The 22,070-nt window shown below is 38.9% G+C and overlaps 1 protein-coding gene across 3 annotated transcripts in view; it reads left to right on the plus strand.

Moving 5' to 3' along the window:
* The window catches only part of LPP (LIM domain containing preferred translocation partner in lipoma), a 640,196-nt gene that overhangs the window by 159,781 nt on the left and 458,345 nt on the right, over window positions 1-22,070 (plus strand). For all 3 annotated transcript variants that reach the window (XM_054700434.1, XM_054700432.1, XM_054700433.1), the window contains exon 4: window positions 7,049-7,106. The gene's annotated coding sequence lies outside the window, so the exon portion shown is untranslated. The remainder of the gene's footprint in view (window positions 1-7,048; window positions 7,107-22,070) is intronic.

Here is a 22,070-nt window from a genome sequence, read left to right on the forward strand (position 1 = left end):
GACATAGAACTGCAACAACCCATCGTCTAATGTGGACTCCCCCCTTGCCAGGATGTGACACATGGCTTCCCTGACAGATGGTCATTTAGCCTCTACTTGAAAACTTCCAACTCTTTCCGAGGCAATTTTTTCTGCTGCTGGACAGCTTCACATTTAAAGTTCTTCTTCCCATTTGCTCTGAAACTTGATTTTCCATGACTTTTATCCATGTAGTTGTGTATTTTGCATAGCTGTAATATGGCTAATAGATGACAAGTCCTCAGATACATGTAAAGAGTTTTATTGACTAATTGATTAATTGTAAGGATATAGTTTTTTAAAGATTTATTTATTTGTTTTGTTTTGTTTGTTTTGTTTATTTGTTTATTTATTCAAGCACTTGGTACAGTCAGAAGCGCGGGAGGGTGAGAGAATTCACCAGAGCCAGAGTGGGGAACAGAACAGGCAGACCGACGAAGTATACTGCTGAGAGGAGCAGCAGCGGGCGAGACAGGAGAGGTCTGTCATGCCATGTGGGACCCTCACCCGGCGGCCGGGGACTGAACCAGTGCTGCAGAGGCTGCGGGCAGCCTCGCTGCCCAGCACTCAACTGCTGCACCACCAGGGGAGGCCCCTGTAAAGGATATTTTTAATTTATTTTTTATTGAAGTAACATTCCATTATCACACTATAGTAGTTTGAGGTGTGCATCATTGTAAATCACCATCATGCTATAAAACTACAATCACACTAAGTTCACCATCAAAGTTAGTTTTATCCTTCACCATTAATTTGACCACCCCTCCTCATTTATACTGACCCCCCTTCTTTCTTGCAGCCACCAATTTGTACTACAGTCTAAAAGCTTGTCTTTCTTTCATTTGGTTCATTTGCCTGTTTGGTTTCTCATATAACACACGTGAGTATAATCATACAGAGCTTGTCTTACTCTGATTTATTTCACTAAACACAATGCCCTCTAGGTCCATTCATGTTGTTGCAAATGGAAAAAGCTTCATCTGTTTTTTGACAGCTGAGTAATATTCCTTTGTTTATACATACTGTATCTTATTTATCCAATAATTGTCAGTGGGCAGTTAGGTTGTTTCTTGTTCCTGACTATTGCAAATAATGCTGCAATAATTATAGAGGTGCATGTATCTCTTTGAAATAGTGTTCTGTATTTTTTTAGTAAATACTCAAGACATGGGATAACTGGATCATATGGAATTTCTATTTTTGTTTTGAGGAATCACCATGCAGTTTTTCATAATGGCTACACTCATTTACAACCCACCAGCAGTACACAGGGTTCCCTTCTTTTCAGACCCTGTTAAACACATTGTTGCTTCTTTCTTTTTGTATAACTCATATGTGAAGTGATACCTCATATTGCTTTGACTTGCATTTCCCTAAGAATAACAGAAGATGAATATCTTTTCACATGCCAGTTGGCTATTGTGATGTTTTCTTCGTAGAAGTGTCTGGTCAGATCTGAAGATAGCTTTCATTCCCCAACCACTTTTTGTCCTCTTTGTCTCTCTCTTGCTACTTACATCCCAGGGTTTTAAAACGTTTGGATGTTCATAATCTTTATGTCTTTCTTATTTCCACATCACTTTCTAGACTTCTATCATGTCACCAAATTCTAAAGTCCTCTTGCAAGCCTGCTTCTTTTCTGTCTTAGTATACTAGGAAAATTATCATTTTATGGGATAATGAAGAGCTATGAATTCTAGTACATAATAACTTAGTAGGTGTGTGGTCTTGATGATATTAACCTTTCTATGGTTGGTTTGCTCAGATGCAAAATGGATTTAATTATGATTACCAAGAATAGTAGTAAGGTTTAAAGTATGTAGAATACTTTCCTCTATTGCAGAAACATGAGTGTTTAATAAATATTACTTTTAAATTAACTTTTTTTTGGCCCTTGATCTATACAATTCTTTCTTTTTCATTTTTATATATAGGACCTGACTTTTAGAATTCATTATTTCATGAATTTGTTCCTACCTTTTTCTCTTTCTCTGTTCTTCCCTTTTTTTATTTCATTCATGAAATCCTACAAAATGAATTCTACAAAAATTCCCATTTTCTTTAGTTTGTTTCCCCTTTTATTTTGTAATTTTGTACCTAGTTCATAACATAGATTTCAACAAATAGTTTTTCTCTCCATGAATTTTCTGAACTTCTGTCTGCATTTCTGCTGATATGTTCGGCCTTTATTATTTTTTCCTATGGACACATTATTTTAACTCTTGAGTTAATGAAAATGGGTCATTGCATGTTACTTAAAACCTCACTGAACCACTCACTCATTAGGTTGTAGAATTATTTAGTTAAACAATATATTTTTAGAAGTAGATGTGTTAACAATTTCAATTCAATCATCATTCACTAACAATTATTTTATGTACATTGAGCTAGGTGCTGTAGGAACTACTTTGAACACTTTTACTTGATCATGTACTCATTCAATAAGCATTTTCTTGAGTGTTTACTAAGTAATAGATTCTGAATTTATATTTTGGATTCAAGAAATTGATTTAGACAAAGTTTCTGTCCTCAAGACACACAAATCAAATGATATCTTTTTATCAAAATGATAAAACAATATGGTAATTTTCATGATCTTGATACAAAGCAGGGTGCTGTAGTAGTCTTAACAAAGGCTGCTTCACCAAACTTCTGGGTCAGGAAAAGTTTCAGAGCAGGAGAGTTGCATAAAGGTTGAGAAGGAGATCAGAATCCAGTGGAATGATAAGATCTATAATAGGGTTTGTTTATGCTCAGTTATAAAATGAACCTATAGATTCCATTCATTACCCTTGAATGTTATTCTGTTTGGTTTAAGGACCTTAGAACCAACAATTACAGAAAGACAGATATGATGACATGTGTGATTACAGGTTCACATTTTGGGACCCAATTACTGCATGAATGCATATTTTTATATTCCAAATTACGAATATCAACATAAGTACATAAGAATAATCTCATCATGGTAGGAGACATTACAAAATATTTCTGTATCATTGCATTATTTCTTATAGAAGAGCTTGCTTGGTGCTTGTGGGTTTTTAAGTGTCTTAAGCACTGTTAGGTATAGATATTAGTACAGGAATTAACACTGAATAATTATGTTTGAGGATTTACAAGGAATTTTTAATCTCTTTATTTCCCAAGTGATCATGATATATTTTCTGATTTTCTTTAGATCACAAGACCAGACCTGCCCATAACAAGGTGTCTATGAAAGGGTCTCTTCACCATTCTGTGCCCAGCTTGGCCACTTGTCAAATATTGTAATTATTTGACATTTTGTAATCATTTTGAAAATATTGTAATTATACTGATAATAGCTCCAATTTGACCTCACTGGATTCAGGTGGAAAGTAAAATCATTGATCTGCATGAAATTATATCTGGCTGCAATTGTAATACAATGTATACCTTTTGAATGACCAAATAGCTACCTCTAGTCAGGATGAGTTTAGCTTACTTAAGTTTTACCTGTTTCTCCAAACTTTCTGAGGTAACTGCATGTCTTACTCTCTTTTGTTTATTCAAAACTGATTGCTGGTAAGTGCTAATATAGTCAGTAAGCACTTGTTGATTGAATTTTTAAAAAAGTACTGATCTGTTAAAGTCCTGTGCTGATAATTTGTAAGACTTGTATATTTGCTTAAGACTCCTTTATTCTTTAGGTCTCCTAGAGTCTCTCATTTAATTTCTAGATTATAAGTTCCATTGATAGAACCTTTATAAATATCACATTAAGAAGTTGAGCATTACCTGTAGGCCAAAGCAATTTACTTTTTAGAAATCTGATTAATTTCAACACAATCAGCCAGGATGTCAGAAGATCTCAGTGCCTCTGATAGATGCTGACAGGTGAGGAAATTAAAATCAGGGAGGGAAGCAATTAAATGCTGGCAAACATTACTTTAATGAGACAACCAAATCATTCATAAGCCCTGGAATATGTTGTATTTTTGATAGGTATTTTAGGGAAGAGGGTGAGAGAGTGCATATAAAAATTCTTCATATGGGATTTGATGATGGGAGTGGAGGACAGTCCATGTTGTCCTCTAATGTCTTTAGCCTAATTTAATATCTCAATTGCCTTTGGAGGCAGTCTTTCTAATGATGATGTTTAAGATGATGACATTATTTAATGCAAACAAATCTTAGGAGAAATAATCCTTTTACTACATCCTCTACCTCTGCATACAATTTACCAAAATGCACAAAATCTAGATGAAATGATTTAGGGAAACCAAGGTCAAAACCTGTGAAAATCGACCAAAAATGAATATTTCATCCAACTTCCAATTTAATAGATTTGGGAATTATAGTGCTAAGAGTAAAACCCAGGCCCTCAACCAACACCCCCCCTCTTCAGAAAGAAACTCAGGTATCACAGAACTGAAGACTTACATTCATTGGTTTACTGGAAGTTTTCACAAGACTGTATCATATTACTCATTTGTATGATAGCACTTGAAAAATACCACATATCATTAGATATCTTTACACTGGTCTTAGCAGTTCTGATGGCACTTGGCTGTAATTTTTGCTCATGCATGCTAGAATCATCATCTTAGAGTAATGTTGCTTAAAATGTCCTGAGATGCAATGGTCAGCTCAGAAATACCCTGGTTAGTGAGATATATGTTGAAATAAATAGGTTTTTCTTTGTTCATTGCACACATTCTTTCATTGCTTTTTTTTTTCTTTATCCCCTCTTACTCCTTGACTTTATGCTCTCCCTTTTTCCCTTCATAATACAAAATAAATTTATCTATTATCTTACAACTGTCCCAGCTACATTTGGTGAGTTTTGCTTTTACATAGATTCTAATTAGTGGGTAAAGTTATACAAGTTAGAGGATGATTATAATTTTTCAAATCTCTTTTGTTTTGGTTAAAATTGCTTCTGAAAGGATAACATTTTTATTGGGAAGGGATGGGTGGTCTGACTAAAAATGCAACTCTGCCAGGTTCTGGGTCAGCAAAAACATGGAGAGACAGTCAAGGATAACTGAGTTCATGACTCATCCACTAGAGGGGATCTATCCTGTGGACCAGGTATCTTTCTGGGTCTAGTGGAGAACTTGCTTTCATCAGGAAATACCCAGGACTTACCTAGCACACTAACACAAACTATGTAAAGAGGCCTGGAAAACTTCTTAGTGTGGGAGGTTTCAGCTTTCCTACTGATTAAGGTGAGACTTATGGATGAAAATCCCTTTGCAAAAATTCAGTGGTGCCAACTTCTTTTGTTTTTGTGGCTTGTGTTTTGATAGCTTGCCCAGGGATGTTGTGTCTCTGAACAGGGGAGAGCTGAGAGTTTTCGTGGCACACTTGCAGTGAACATTTCCTTTTGCTTCAGCTAAATAATGTGTCACCTTCTGGTTAGACAACAGATCTGAAGGCTACTTTCGTTATTTTACTTGCCAGTAAAGCAGAACCAAATACTAAGTGTGCTTTGCTGCTTGGACAATGACATATACTCATTGCTCCATTCCCTCCATGCAGAGCACTTTTTAATGGTGGCTGCATCATACAGTAGGAGGGAGCTCACTGATTTGGGGACCAAGAGGCAAAGTCAGATTTTTATTTACCTCATATTAATTGTTATATTTGAAGTTTGGTTTCCTTGGTAAAAGTGGAGTAATAAGGTCTCACTGGTGTTATCCTGAGAGTGATTTGAGATATAATGGTCATGTGATACTTTTCACACCATAAGGTATATGCTAAAAGGTGATAAATGTTTGGATTTTGGTAGTGTGATAAGAATTTCTTGACTGTATCCCATCAACAATGTCAATGTTCTGTTGTTTATCTGATTTGTGTCCTACATTAATGTTGGGTATTTTAATAAAACTTTCAAAAGATTTTATATTTACCAATAAATCTATCCATTGTGATAAATTCCCTTGTTTTTGAAGTGTTTTGGAAACACTATTTCTTCGAAAACCTAAGACAATATAGAGACACAACATGTAAAATGATGTGTAACACACCTTCAGGTTTTTCACTTAAAGCAGTGTCTCTTGCTTTTTGAGTTGAATAACACTCGGTTTTTTACATTTTGAGGCTTTGTCTTTTGAAACATACAGTCCCTGTGCTTTTGTTAGTTAAGACCATATGAGGTTGATATGGATTAACATTATTTTAAATCTGGGGCTACAAATCAAAGATATGCCCAATCCAGAGATATTTTCTCATTTTGCATGCTTATAACACCATTCTGTGATCATATAAATGGACTCAGAAGAAGAAATGTTATCATTTTATATGTCACTACTGTGTGTGTGTGTGTGTGTGTGTGTGTAAATATATATATAAATAAAGCAATGGAAGATATTCTTCCAAAAAAGTTTAACTGAGCTTTACCTGTAAAATAGCTATTATAACCCTCATTTACATATAAGGAAATCTGCACTCAGAGTTTAAGTAACTTGCCTAAGGCCACTGGTAAGAGGAATTCAATTTTGAATGGTTATAAATCCCATGTGTTTTTCCCATTTCCTTGTGTCAATCAAATAGCTGGTTTTATTTTGTTATCCCCTCTTCCACCAAGCCTAGTGGATCAAATCAATGACTTGTTTGTCTTTCTGATTTCCTGACCTGATATTCCAGGAGAACTAAGCTATAAAGGAAAGATTACTGGTCCTACACAGAGTTAGAGGGTCCAGCCTCACACCCTGCACATCTGTGCTATGTAGTGTTAGGGATGTTACCTATCCTGATTTTCACTTTCCACATCTTTAAAAAGAGGACAGTAGTGCTCATTTTTCATGTTGTTTGTAAAGCTAATCAGAGAGAGATGTTTGTTCCTGCCTCATCTCACTTATTCCTCCATGACCTTTGGTTTCCTCACTTATGAGGAAAAATAATCTTTCTTCCTATTTTTTGTTGGGTTGTTATAGGGTGAAACGAGATAATGAATGTGAGAATGTTTTGTAAATAAGAAATTGCAATATAGGATACAGCTTATGTTTACTACTGGATATGTGGAGCTTAGTACCTACTAGTAACTTCCACTGTTCTGTTACAGACACTGCAGTTTGCTGAACCTTTTGACAACTGACTGTTCCATAGGCTAACTGTCTAAGGTAAGACAAGACTGACATCTTTGCATTTATGATATGTTTACAGGCGTCTTAGCCAATACTGCATAAGGTTGATTTCACTCTCAACAGAAGAAATATGAGGGCATTTCAAGAACTACAAAAACTGAAAAATGTCAGGTCACAGTGAAATGCCCCCTTTTATGGCTTCTCGATTTGAATTTCCCTTTGTGTTTTTAGCCCATAAGGTTTAGTACCAAAAGCGCAAAGTCTGGGCAGTGCAGGAGGTCCGGGCTTGGTGAGTATGCTTGTGTCCATGACATGCCATGGAGTGGGACCTTATTATTATTGTCTCCCCAGCTAAGTTGTTGGAAGGGCTTTCTACATACTTTCCTGACCCTTGACTGAGTGTATTTTTCACTACATTATCCTGAAAGAGCTTTCTTTCTTTGAAGGGGCCAAACTTCACTAGTCTAGTCCAGTCCATCATTGTCTCTTAGCTTCCCAAAAAACATCTCAAGAAGACATAATCCATAGCCACAAAAAAAATCTGTGAACAGAAAATAAGTCTTTTGAATCCCAGGACCTCTAATATCTTCATGCCACTCTCCTGTGTGGAGACAAGCCTTTGACAAAAGAATGCATCCATTTTGAGTTTGTCAAGAAAGTGACCAGAAAATGTTAAATGTTCTCCTGCCACAAGGAGAAAGAAAAATACCAGATGGTGTCACTTATATGTGGAATATATTAAAACCAAATAAAGGATCAAAGACAAACCTTAACATAAACCCTTGAAAGCTGACCATAGACCTGAGGCATCCTGGAAGGGAGGAGAAGGGGCTGGGGGTGAAAATGGAGGAAGACAGAGAGCATGTTGGACTACGTGGAGAACTATGTGTGTTTTGGTGGTAGGAGAGCTACGGTGACCACACCTGAGGGGAGAAATCCTTTATTGTCAAAGAAATCAGCAAGGATGTAAGGAAATGATACTTCATTAAAAATTAATGATAATAAAAAATTTGAAGTTAGTATGCTATTTGTGAATTTTTGTGAGGTGTGAGTTTTCTCTTGCAGCTAACCACCTAATCTTCATTTCCCAGTTAGCTTTGCTGCATTCTGTGTCTTCACTTAGAGGTCTGAGGCAAAAAGAACTGAGGAAGTCTATGGTATTCTAAGGAAAGGTCCAGTAAAATAGCAACTTTATGGATATTTGATTACAGCTCATTTAAACTGCTGTAAGCCTATATTCTGCTGATGTTTTTATAATTCCTTTGGCATGTTATTTTCAGGACCTGGAGTTGAAAACTTGACTCTAGCTACACAGACCTTTGAAAAATTAAAGTTTGTTGGCACTGCTCCATATTTGTAGGATTTGGTGATTTAGATTTAGTGGAAATTTGGCCTCCCTGGTGGCGCTGGGGTTAAAGACAGTGCTATCAATATATCGCCAGAAAAATATCGCCAGCCACTGCAGCACGAGTTAGATCCCCGGCCAGGGAGCTATCAACATGGGGCAGCAGACCTCTGCTGCCTCGCCCGCTGCTCCCCTCAGCAGTGTATTTCAGTGGATCGACCTGTTCTGCTCCCCACTCTCTCTGGTGAATTCTCTCACCCCCCGCACCTCTGGCCTGTACCCCAGTTCTTTATGCATAAATAAATAAGTCTTAAAAAATAGATTTAGTGGAAATCATGGTGTTAATATATTTTTAAAGTTGATATTCACCATTCACATTGAATAAGAACACCTCATCTGTAAATAAGGTGGGTGACATATGGACACAAAATTCCTCTAGAATTAGGCATACTGGCCAGTTGTGTTAAATTGATTTTGGCCTCATTCCTACAAAAGAGAGGGCTATAAAAACAGTAGTGACCAAAATTTCAGAACTGTCTCCTGCTCATCTTTGGGCCCCTTTCTATGCCATAAACTGCCTTGGTAGAAATTTCTTTCTAATATATTATTTTAACAGATTAATATATCAGAAAACAATGTACTGTACCTGCAGTATCATAATTCTTGATATAATTTTATTCGACAGGTATAACATGTTCATTTAGAAACTGCAGTTATTATAATTTCATCTAAATGGCAATTGTTAAATATTAATAAAACAAACTCCAAAAAGTGGTTTGTTGTGTCCCTTGGCTTCCTTGTTGAAACCCACCTTGGAACTACAAAGAGGTATTTAAACAAGCCATGAAGCTTATGAATGAATGTTTGTTCTTGAAAAAGAAGAATCTTCTATGCCTGTCTGTTTATCCATCCATCTATCCATCCTATATATTTGGAGGTGGGGACTGGTAAGGAGGAAAGATGAAAGCTTCTCAAATAGCTTTGGAGGGTGGAAAAGTGAATATTGTGGGGGCATGCAGTAGAAATTTAAAATAATCTTGTGGTAATAATTGGTATTAGTGGCAGTAATGAAGAAAGAATAACAGTTTAAATAAATAATTAGACTTGACAGTAGATGTGTCAACAGGTACCCACTTAATGAGTGTAATCATTGTTTTTCTCTGCTTTCAACATTGATCCACTGACTGTGGTGTGTTCCCTGTCCCATTTCCAAACCAAATCTATTTAAAGCTGCACTTCATGGAATCTGAAATAGTATACCCTGTTTACTATTTAGAGCTGATACCCAATGTTCTTTAATAGACAAGATCTGTACTTGAACAAGAACAGACTTCTGGCCTCCTGTAGATGGTTCATTATCCCTGTTATCCACAGGATGATTCATTAGCAAGGATGAATAATACCTAATTAATTCTCTTGCACTTGTCTATATTGCTAGAGTGAATTGTTTATTATAATTCAATGGAAGCAGCCCTAATCCCCCTTAAATCAAATTATTCAGTTAGTGTTTTGTTTTTTTTTTTTTAACGTGGAGGTATAGGCTGTGGTTTTAAATGAAATTATTTTTTTAGTTACCCAGATAGTCTCATTGTTTTTGGGTATGAAGTAATATGTTATATGTTGTTATGTGAAACAGAAGACATGGAAATCTAATTAGATTCCCATTATTAGAATCCCATTTCTGGTTGTATCAACTTGGGCAAGTCACTTTCCTTCTCCAGGATCCATTTTTGGCATCTAATAACAGACTGATTTGGAATAGTTGATTATGGCAATTGTTCGATTGTGCATGATTTAATTACTTAGTTTATCCTTTCTCCCTCTTGCTGCCACTTTTCCAAAGTCATAGCAAGTCCTCTGACTACTACAGACCAGTATACGAAAATTGTAATTCTTTTCTTTGACTTCTGATTCTTTTTTTTTAAGGTTTATTTATTTATGCAAGCACTGGGTACAGTCAGAAACACGGGAGGGTGAGAGAATTCACCAGAGCCAGAGCGGGGAGCAGAACAGGCAGAGGGACTGAAGTACACTGCTGAGGGGAGCAGTGGGCCTCAGGAGAGGTCTGCGTACCATGTGGGATCCTTGCTGGTGGTCGGGGATTGAACCAGTGCTGCAGAGGCTGCGGGCAGCTTCACAGCCCAGTGCTCAACTGCTGCACCATGAGGGGAGGCTCGACTTATGATTCTTTTACACCAGAAGAGCAGTTAGTGATTTGGATGTTATATGCACTAGAATTGGGCATTTAGCAGTGGTGCTCTCCTATCTCAGGAAACATTGTTTCTGGTTAGAAAGGGGTAAAGTTCTATCTTCTTCCATGGCCTTCATAATCTGGGTCTCATTTTCAGAGAATCTGGCAAACTTATCCATGGGTAACATCAATGTGTTTCTCTTCTGTTGTTTGACTTTTCTAGGGTGAGTCATTGACCTATAGTGAAAAGTCAGAATGTCAAAGCCAGAGGGGACTTTAAGAATCAGTCTAGCCAAATCCTGTTATTCTAGAGATGGAGATTTTGAGGTCAGGGAGGGGATCTGATTTGTTTGAATATTAGTGACAAATCCTAGTGTAGAATTCTTTTTATAACTCCATAGACATATTTCTGTGTTTTACAGGAGAGAATTCTTCCTATAAATTGTCCTTTCTTTTCTCAGTATTTAAAGAGCCTCATATTCCAAGCAAAACCAACCTTCGTGTCAAGGCAGGGATATGAGATACCCTCAAAACATAGGACTCCAGTCGTCTTCAATAATTCCTATGGTGCAGTAGGATGGAGGGTTATGGCCACTTTCTGTCCCCTGCATCTGCTAAGAGACTGTGGATTCCCCGTCAGCCTTCCTGTAAATTATTTGACCCTGACATCACCAGTTTCCTTCACCTGCCTCCTGCCCTTTTCTGGTCCAATGAATTATAGGAAACTAAGGATGAACTCCCAGCTGTCTATTTACTGCACATAGTTAGGAACATTAATAAAGAGAAGACGGATGAAGGAATAATATGCAAAAGGACAGGAGAGTAATAGCCAACACAGCAAATCTAGTTCAAGGCCTGCAATTCCCTGTTGCTGTGCTACACAAGATTAATAGCAGCATTTCTAACTCTTTCAGACCTTCTCTCTGTCTTGTTCTTGTGGGACTCAGCTGGGACTGAGAAACAGCAGGATTCACCTTTGCTGAAGCCAAACTCATGTCTTCATGAGACTTTCAGTTCAGAGAAGAGAGTAGTGATTACCCCTTACTTAGGAGATAACTTAAAGGTCACTGAACAGAAACATTCATCTTGGGTGTTATGATAGAGAGTATGGAAACCAGTTTTTGAGTCTGAGGTTCAATTCCTGGCTCTGAAAAATTTGCTTTGACTTTGGTGAAAGCATAACTGTCGCTTGAACCTCAGCGCCTCCATCTATGAAATGGGAGGAATGCAAAGAGGGTGGGAGAGATGTTAAAAGTTCCTTGTCTGCCTCTGTCTTTGATTTATCCAAGGTCTACTAGCAAGCTTGTAGCCAAGCTGAGTCTTGAATTCAGAGCCCCTTTCTCTGGTTTGAAGTGCTCACCATGTTTTGTGTTTGTTTCTTTCCCACAGACTTGGCATATTTGATAAACGTTCTCTTTCAGTTGCCAAGTCCCTTTCTGTTAGGGACTTGGAAAAGGCAGTGGTTCTTAATTTGTGTTTGTGTGCCTGCACACAGGTGTGCATGTGTGTATGTGTCTGGGGGTAGGGGAAAAGATTATGGAGTATTTGAAAACTCAAACGAAATCTATGAAATCATCAGAAGAGGGTCATATGCATAGAATGCTGTCTAATTTCTACAGATTTAGAGACCTTCATACATAGATTCTAGGTTTAGCAAGAGATGTTTTTCAATGTGAGAAGTCTGATAGGACATTTGGACAATGTATATTTCTATTGGATTTTTGCCACAGTTCATCTGTTGTCCTGCTTGGAATGTCAGCCTCATTTATAAGTGTGACTCTGGGCATTTATATGGTTCACATTGTTGAGTGGTGTTTTAATATTGAAACTCTTATCCCACTTGCATTTACTCACTCGCTCTAATTTTATCCCTGAATCTGCTAAATTCTAGCCATTATCAACATTATTTCACTTACTCATAAAATAGAAAATTATTTTTTCCATTTTTCTTATGCTGCAACTGTGCTCAGAGAACTTGAGTGATTTGTCCAAAGTCATACAGCTAGTAAATAGCCATGTCTGAATTTAAATCCAGGTGAGCTCCCAAATATATGATAACACCACAGATCATACTGAATGTGAATACAGGCAATAATATAATCCTACAATCCGTAGAAATCTCTGGTAGAAAATGGTCAGCAGTACCCAGTGTACCACTCACAGTAACCCAGTGAATGGGCTGCGGACATTGAGAACACCAAGATCACCTATCCTGAATAATTTATATAATTCATTAATGAAATGCTAATCTGGTACCTAAGATTATGCATATATCGCAGATAGATCAGCACAAAGGCTGATGGGAGCAATGAGAGTTTGGGTAATGCCCAGATGTGATAACTGCCACATGTGTGGCTCCATGCTCAGTGTTGGTGACCCCCTATGAGTGCACACACAGGATTGATAGCCGACATCAGGATGAAAGAGGCCCTGGAGACAGTCAGGGGCATGCTTTCACCTTATGAATGGGGAAATTGAGGCTCAGAGAAGATTCAAATTATGGAAATTGAAGCAGTGGGCTTATGTCTGAACAAGATAGGTATAATACCTGAAATCTACAGTTATGTTTGCTTATACTTTCTGTCTTCCATTGGCTTATGCTCATACTCATAGGCTCGTCAGCGTATATCTCTAAGTTGGGAACCCAGCATTATTAGCTATCTGATCTTGGGCGCATTGTTTGATTGCTTTGGGTCTCAGTTTTGTTGTCTGTAAAGTGGAAATCACACCCTCCTGACAGGACTTCTATGAGGCTGAGTGAAATTCCATTGTGAGGTTCAATACACAGAAGCCAGTGCAGAGGAATCAGTATTATTACTAGACTTCATCATAGCCTAATGAGCCAAACACAGTGTTTCCATTTTTACAGATTCTGTTTCCTAACTTTATCTTCATACATATTAGGTCCTCCTTGCTCAAAGTTTGTTCTGAAGGCCAGGCATATCAACATCACTTGAGAGCGTGTTAGAAATGTAGATCTCAAGCCATGCGCCAGATCTCCCAAATCTGAATCTGCATTTTTACAAGATCCGCAGGTAGTTCTTGTGCTTTTTAGAATTTTAGGCTCAAGACCAAGTTCCAGGCTGTTGGTCATGGCCTGCTGACAATGACTGGCACACCACCAGCATTCTTGGGCGTGCCCTACCCCTGCCTGGAGATAGCAGGAGGCAACCCTGTGAAGTTGCTCCCTGGGAAGAATGGAAGAGCTGGGTAAAGGGAATCCAGCAGGCCTTATCTTTTCAACGCCCTTCATTTTCTCAGAAGTTCTATTCACCAGGGGTCAAGCTGGTATTGGCTACCAAGAATTTCTGCTCCCCAAGTCCATGTTCTTTTCATTAAACTCTGATGTCTCAGTCAAGAGGAATGCTGGGCTGAGTGTAGGATAACTCTTCATTCCCCATAGTGGGAATATTTCCACACTGGCTGTTTTACTCTATTACTCAATTCCTAGAGGGGAAGAATTAAAAAAAAAAAAAAACAAATTTAAAAAGCTTGAGTTGAAAGCCAGGATCCTGCAGCTTAATCAGTTATTTTCGTTTTTTAATGAGGGTGACTATTGTGAAATAAGTAATTATTAATTACTCAAAACTAATGAAATATTTTAGTTTCTTTGCTCAAAAAGCATATGGAAGCTAAAAGAAAGCATATGGGTGTTTTTCAGGAAGCATATTGGTGAATGGACAAATTACAGTGGTGCCAATATGCCTTTGCTGTCTGGCTGGGGCCATCACTGCGTGTGCTGGCATCTAATTCCTCCTGTGTTTAAAGGGATTTTTTGAAATTCCCATCTGATATGTGCCTTGGGTTGCCTCTGGAGTTACACAGCTCTGTCTCTTAGATCTTTCTGTTGTGCTTTTGCGCTGCCATTGCTGGGTAAATGTGATTCAGTATAAACCCTTTGCTATTGGTGGCTACTCTGCTCTTCCTTTCCACGTATCTCTCATCCTCTGCAGCAGCATCAAAAGGTGTGCCTAGCTGATGGCTACATATTGAGACTTTCCATTTGCCAGTTCCCCAAAGTAGTAAAAGCAAGTGCACATTTTAGACTGCAGAACTGGACTTCCTCATTCCATCAGGACTGGGTTTGAGACTCTAGGTCAGCCATTGCTTCTCTGTATTGCACACATCTCCCCTGTAAAACTGAGTTGATGATCCCAGGGCTGCTCAGCTCATGGACACACTTGTTTATCTAATTTGTAGTCCATACCCTTCTCCTTTTCTTTTTGTCTCTTTTCACTTGCTACATATTTAGTCCATTTAGCAAATAGTTTAATGAAATCAAGGGTGGATGCAGCTATTTTGGCTTCTCTCTGGTTTCACAGAGCTAGGCTCTTGAAAATCAGGGGCAGCAAGATGTTTGAGAAGGTACTTGGATGAGTGTCAGAAAATGGAGGTCCAAACCAATCCTACTCAATAAGCATTTAACTAGCACCTACCAAGCAAGGAGGCTTGCTGAGACATTGAAAAGGAAAGCAGTAGTGTGTGGAGCTAAGTTTGACTGAGGGCCAACTAAGACTCAGTGCAAAGTGTCAACTCAGCAATTAAACTGTGTGAGTGAGAGTGTTTGGGGAATACTTTCTGCCTGGAGGTTTCTTGTAGGACCAGGTACTAGAATTGACTTGAAAGATGATTAAATGGGCTTTGATGGGAAATTACAAGGAGTTGAAGAGTAAAATTCTGGCAGGTATGATCAGCTTGAGACAAGACCCAGATGCAGGTGAATTCCAGCCATATCCAGAAAACTGGGCATAGAATGACATAGAGGTGTAGTTGAAAGGAATCACTTCTTTTTTGATGGGCTTCAGCTTCCTCGTTTGGAAGCATGGACTTTGGATAAGATGAGTTTCAAGAAACCTCAAGAACTCCAGCTGGAATTCTACAAGCTATCCTGTCCCACATCCAGATGAGCCGCTAGCTAAGCTATTGTCAGGTCTGAACTTACCATGGCATGGAGTAGTGCCTGAACCAAGAGTCTTGCCCCTGTTTCAATGCTTTTCTGACAACCTACCTGACGTTATGGTTAGAGGCTGACCATAATTATCTTAGCCTTTAATGTGACACAACATGATAAAATGATCTGAGACAAAAAACAAATGAGACATTTAACCATACTAATACTGATGTCCTTTCTGCCACAGAGTGCCAGCTTTATAAAGTGCCACCTCCCTCCATTTAGCCTGTGGGGGCCTGACTCTCCAACCTGAATGGGCCAGCCCTGTCCCTCCTCTGAGGGAAGCCTCCCTCCATCTGTTGGCTCTGAAATAGTCTTAATATTGGACTTTGTCTCATAATTAACGTTATTTTCTATTACCATCTTTTCCTGTTTCCTCTCACCCTTGCTTCTCCTGCTCCCCACACCTGTGCACACATTATAAGGTTTCTGAACGTAAGGACTATTTTTCGCTTTTCTGATTTTCCTTTAGCTCTTGGCACAGCGCCCTAGATGTCGTGCCCCATAAAGAAGCACATAACTGTTTTCTTCAACACAGTTACCTTCTCTGCTGCGATTTGTTTCTAAGATGGATATGAGACTTTTAGGATTATAGAATTTTACAACTAGAAGTAAACTCAACCCTCTTCTTCTGGTTAAACCTCCCACCAGGGAAGAAAGGATATACCCTATATAATCAGCCCTGTGAATGGCTTCCACCTGTGATCCAGCAGATTAGGATGTCTGGGGCTGAGCTTTTGCTTGCTACTCCGCAGGCCTTGGTTGGAACCCCCTTTCCATGAAGACCACAGGGGACATAGGTGGTGCATGTGGCTCTGCTGCTGTGTGAAATAGATGGAGGCAACTAGACATTTCCTGGCTCTCTGCTATGTCTCAGGCCCCATGCTTTATATACTTTTTTTAAAAAAGATTTATTCATTCATACAAGAACTGGGGTACAGGCCAGAGGTGCAGGAGAGCGAGAGGATTCACCAGAGACAGAGTGGGGAACAGAACAGGCAGACTTACTGAAATACACTGCTGAGGGCAGCAGTGGGCGAGACAGGAGAGGTCTGCTGCACTGTGTGGGTATCTTCCCGGTGGCCAGGATTGAACCCGCGCTGCAGAGGCTGCGGACAGCTTCATAGTGCTGCGCTCAACTGCCTGTGCCACCAGGGAGGCCCTTGCTTTTATATACTTTAGCTGGGTCCATTGTCCTAAGTCAAGAAACCCATGCAGCATGAGGGAGAGAGGTTGGTTGTAATCAAGGCAGTTAGCAAAATTCTTCCCTAACTGCTCGGCAAAAGCGTGCTTACCTCCTAGAGCTAGCTTAAGCCACTGCATGGTGGCACCTGTGACGACGCTTAAGGGGACTGATTGTGAAGACAAGTGAAAGCAAGCGAGGTTGTGATCTGAATTGAATTGGAAGCACCTGTGTTTACTGAGCAGCCTTGTCTCCCCACTCTCTCCTGCACATCTCCATGTCTATGCAGATCTGGGCCTCGAGCGTTTCTGGTATTGTCTTGTACCTGCTCTCATTGCATCTTACTTCTTTCTCTCCCCTAGCCTCCAGCCCTGCTGAGTACATTTTGCTCCCTGCTGTTCATTTTTCTCCTTCCTCTTTCCTCCTTTTCCCAAGTTAACCGTGAGTGGCCTAAGGTCCTGAAGACTCTCCAGTGGCACCTTTCCATGCATCGGACTATGAAAATGCTGGCAGGGAAGACAATACCCAAATCTGTTAAAGACACAGTAAAAATAGCTTATGATCTATGGGACTCGGCATTAAGCAAGATGATATTAACGAGGTTTGAGTGCTGTTCTGAAATGTGGCAGCTGCATACGCATATTGGCCGCCTTTCCTCCCTACCTCTGGCAGCTTGCTAGCAGTGTTACCATGACACTCCTTGGGCTCTGTTTAGATCAGCTATTTTCTGAAGGAGTCCCTGACCTTCCCCACAATAGAAACAGTTGATGTGGTCATGTCAGTGCCTCTTTAGAAGTTGTGTGATTGGCAGGCCCCCAGTTGTCATTTGGAAACTGTTGGGAACTGTAGTTTGGGACGCAGACATTGAACGTTTAGGAACAAGGAGAATTTTTAAAATATCCCGAGCTCTCATCTGATGGGGAAGAGATAGAGGCCCAGTGAGTGGGAGTGACTTGTTTAAGGTCACAGGGTGATGGAGGGACAAGGCTGGGACAGGAACTCAGATCTCCTCACTCCCAGGGGCCCTTGTCAGTCCAGAAGGCTGTGGATGGAGATATTCCAGGCCAGGGGACCCATGGGCAGAGAAAGCGAAGAGGAGCACATTGCAGCAAGAATGAGGGGATGTGAGGGAATGAGGGGGAGTTACAATTAGTTTGGGGGTGATAGATGCTTGAGGTGCCATCCAGCAGTACCCATCCACAGAGACTCTTCTGAGCAGAACTTATTAGATTCCACAGATTGGCTCCTTGGGAAGTAGAGGCCTAAAGTGGGGCAGAGGAGATAGTGTCATGTTGTCTATTGCACTGAACCCTTTCTCGACCTCACGTAAGGTCACCTAAATTTGCCATAGCAGTCAACACCAGGACCAACCTTTTTGTTCTTCTTTATATACAATGTTAAGTAATCAGATAACTCATATGTGTGAAATACTCTCCTTCTCAAGATTTTAGCATCCTAAGGGACAGAAATTATGACTTAGATGGTCCTACCTGCTTTCCTTTTTTTTCTTCCTCCCTCCCTGCTTTTCAGTCCTCACATCTGACACATGCCTAAATCACGTGTGATGAGCATCCCATAAATTGTGTTGAGATGAACGCAGTTGAATACAGATGATTTCTTAAAATGGTCATTAATGGTGAAAATAGGCAAATTATGATTGTTGGAATGTTCTGACCAATTTAGATTCTGTAAGATTTCTTGTACCTTCTTAGTTAATTTCCATCGAACCTGGTATGCTGTCGAGTATTATTCTTCTTACAATGAAGAAATGAAAGTCAAGTGACCTATTTAAATTTACTGCATGTGATGGATGGTGGCAATTTGATTTGCATCTATATCTTCTGTTTCCAGATGTTGTAATGTTACTTCTGCTCTTCTCTCTACTTGTGGAAGGGTGTTGTTCCACAGGCAGTAGTCCAGCCTTCTGCAGAGGAGTGTCCAAGCTTTTTAGGTTGTAATCTTCCCCCATAAGAGTTTGCAAAAATAATTATGAGGCCCTAGGTTCAAACAGATTCATTATAATGCTTGGGGCAACAAACTGACTTTTTTTTTTTTTTTTTTTGCCAGTAAGCCAAGAGGAAAGTCATGCATTTCTATCCTTTATTTCCTTAGTTTGAAATAAACTTGAGAAGAGTCTATAATAATCCTTTGAGTTTTATTAAATTGGTTGCATCCAGAATGCGGGGATAAAAGGTTCTCTATCCTAATTATCCAATTTAGTTGAGAAAAAATTAGATCACTTTTATTTTGATTACAAAAGAAAGATATAAGAATTTTAAATGTTGCAGCTAAAGGCTAGATTTTAGCTGTTGTTTTTAGGGTAATCTATTTGCCATGTTTGTTAGTTGATATCCATTTTCCTTTACTAACTTTTATAGGATTTGGATGAATTTGATGGATAACATTCTGTATCCTGTCTGAAAAACTCTAAGTGCAGAACGGACTTCTTTTTCTATGTATGTCCTCAGAAAGAACACTGTTACCTTATTTAAATTTCAGTATAGCAGCAAAGCTTATTCATAGTGAGTATAATATCTTGATATATATAGACCTCATGTTTTCTTTTTGTATCTAACCTTCCAGGTGTTTGCGGAAGAAGATGAGTTGAATAATAATGGTGTACTGTCCAGAGAGAAAATTGAATACCTAAGACAAAATACTTCTTTGTCTAGTTCTGTTCACTCTTACTTTCTCTCATTCTCTCTTTTGATAAAGTTTTCTATGCCATGAAAGTACACAACTTTGGAGTTACCAAGGAAAAAAAGCAAATTGACACTTGGATGTTCAGGGGGATGAACTTTTTATTTTATTTTTGTTTTAAAATTATAGGTGAAGTGAAAAGTTAGAATATTGCATTGTTTGGCATTAGAGGAGAAGAAGAAATCACAGTGCTCTGCACCTATTTTGACTACCCAGAGCAGACTGCTTCCCTTTAGGATTTCATGTACATGTCTTTCTCTCTCTCTCTCTGAGTGGGTGGGAGTGCCCTGAAGACAAGAGAAGTGTTTTATTTATGTTTGTGGCAAAGATTTTGTGAATTCAGGTACAGTAAATTAAAACAATTTCTAGAATATACTTAATTTGGAGTTGACAGGCTTCCTTAGAATCTCTTTAGAATCAGTTACTTTTAAAATTCCTCTGCTTCATAGACTTTCTGTAGCATGAAGAAATGCCGTCCATCTGCCTACTTGCAAGAGAAATGGGTAGTTTAGGAGTGCAATAGCCTGTTTTCATACTGGCTCAAACTGTCACTGTAAGAAAAGGTTTCATAGATTGTAAAATGTTACAGAGCTAGGAAAAATATACACACATAATATATAGAGTGCATATATATATGTACATATATATATATATACATATATGATCTGTTCCTTGTCACAATATTTAACCCAATGTGCTATTTACAGTAATGAATCAAAATGTCAGTTTTAAAAATATGAAGTGTCAAAGTGTTCCCACGTTGCAGGAAAGTTTGATGTGACAGTTTGTTAATCATATGACTATTATATCAAATGTGTCTCACAATTTTTTTTGCTCAATGCTCTTTCTTTAGACTCCTCACGCTTTTTTAGTGAATTCCTAGTTCAAGTTACTAACCCGAGGAGCACGTTTAGGGTACATGTCTCTCACACCTCACACAAAGCTGCTATGTTTTCTTGTACTGAATGGATTTCACATCACTTTAGAGTGGTTTGATTTTGTGCCTGACACATTTATGTAGAGTAGCTAAAAACAATTCCCCTGCTGTAATTTGTTGTTTTCACGGCAGAACCATGACATGAAACTTGAACTTCTAAAATGGTGGTTCTGCATTTCTCCAGGCTGTGTTTCCCAAGGTATGATTTTGATGTCCTTACTTGTGCTTGCCTGCTCTTTAACCTTGGGCATATGTTTGAGTTTTGCTTGTCTTGGCACATTGGTTATACCTTCTTCATCCTGCTGAAAGGGCAGAATTGTAGAACACACATATTACGTGTTTGGAGAAAGGCAACATGGTTTCTTAGAGGAGGATGTGTCTGTGCAACCCAACCACTCCAGGCCTGTGGACCTCACTGAATCCCTGAGCCTCAGTTTTCTCTGAGGAATTGTTATGGTGGGAATTGGATGAGGTCAGTGAATTTTTAAGTTTATGCTGCAAGGAGTCCCAGGGTTCTAGGTTGATCCACAGCCTCAAGTGATGGGGTGAGGAGAGAGCAGTAAAGACTCTGGGCCCATAAACCCAAATAGCTCCATTCTTAGGTATGTTTTTATTTAGTTTTATGGAGTATTTATTTCTTTTAAATAAAAAGTTCCACTAGTTAAATGACCAATTTACTTACCTGTTGGTAACCACCCTGCTGGATGATGTTGGTTGAGAATTCTCCGATTCTGGCTCATTTCCTAGGTGTTGTCAGTGGATAATCATGCCAACAGTTATTGGCTAATCTGGCCTCAGCTTCTGCCTGTGAGTCCTTGAGGTTTCTATAGAAGTCCTTTCAGTGAAAATGGACTCTCCAGACTGGGATTTGAGGGCCGCTAACTGGAGATCACATCTCTGTCTAATTTTAATCCATGTATCTTTTTTGTCTTAGTAAACTATCTTCCTAATTTACCAGATTTTCAAGTCAGCAAACACCATCATTTAGAACAGTGCAGACGCAGGAAGGTATAAAGTTTCAACTGGTGTTTTATCTGTTTCTGGTCAAACGTATGTATGTTACTCCTTAAGCTAGAGAGTTTCTGCCAGTTTGGGGAGGAAGGTGAGCAATAATAACTGGACTTTTTAATTCATTCATCACTTTCCCTTTCACCCCATATACCTATAACCACCACCACCCTGATCCACCATGCAGGATATGTACCTCTGTCTATCCCCCAGCATGGCAGAGCAGAAAAGTGAAAGTTCTGAATCACAAATCAAAGTATAGCTTGCAAGAATAGTAGACGATCAAGGGACGTGAAATAATGACACTATAGAAAAGCATTGAAGTATGCACATAATAAAATCAAATTGGAGGAAATCTCTCATGGATAAAAATTGTGACCTAAAGATGGGAGGGGGAAGAATGTTTATTTCACTAGGTGATAAAGCATCATTTTTAAAGTTCCTTAGAAATCAAATGATGGGACTAGTTTGATTTAACTCTCTTAAGAGCTAAAATCTGGAAGGGAGGGAATGGACCAAGTTTCTTGTAGTGAAAGTTCCCATTCGTAACAAATCTCATGAAAACTCTGAGCAGCTGCTTAGTGCCAATGCAGAATTTTTTTTTTTTTAATTGAGCCACATATCAGCCGCTGGGAATGCACCTGGGTTTATTGTGGTAGAAGGATGGACAACCCAAAATATATGT

The sequence above is a fragment of the Talpa occidentalis genome, unplaced genomic scaffold (genome assembly GCF_014898055.3).
Source record: "Talpa occidentalis isolate TD23 unplaced genomic scaffold, MPIMG_talOcc4v2.1 talOcc4.4, whole genome shotgun sequence".
NCBI classification, from domain to species: domain Eukaryota; kingdom Metazoa; phylum Chordata; class Mammalia; order Eulipotyphla; family Talpidae; genus Talpa; species Talpa occidentalis.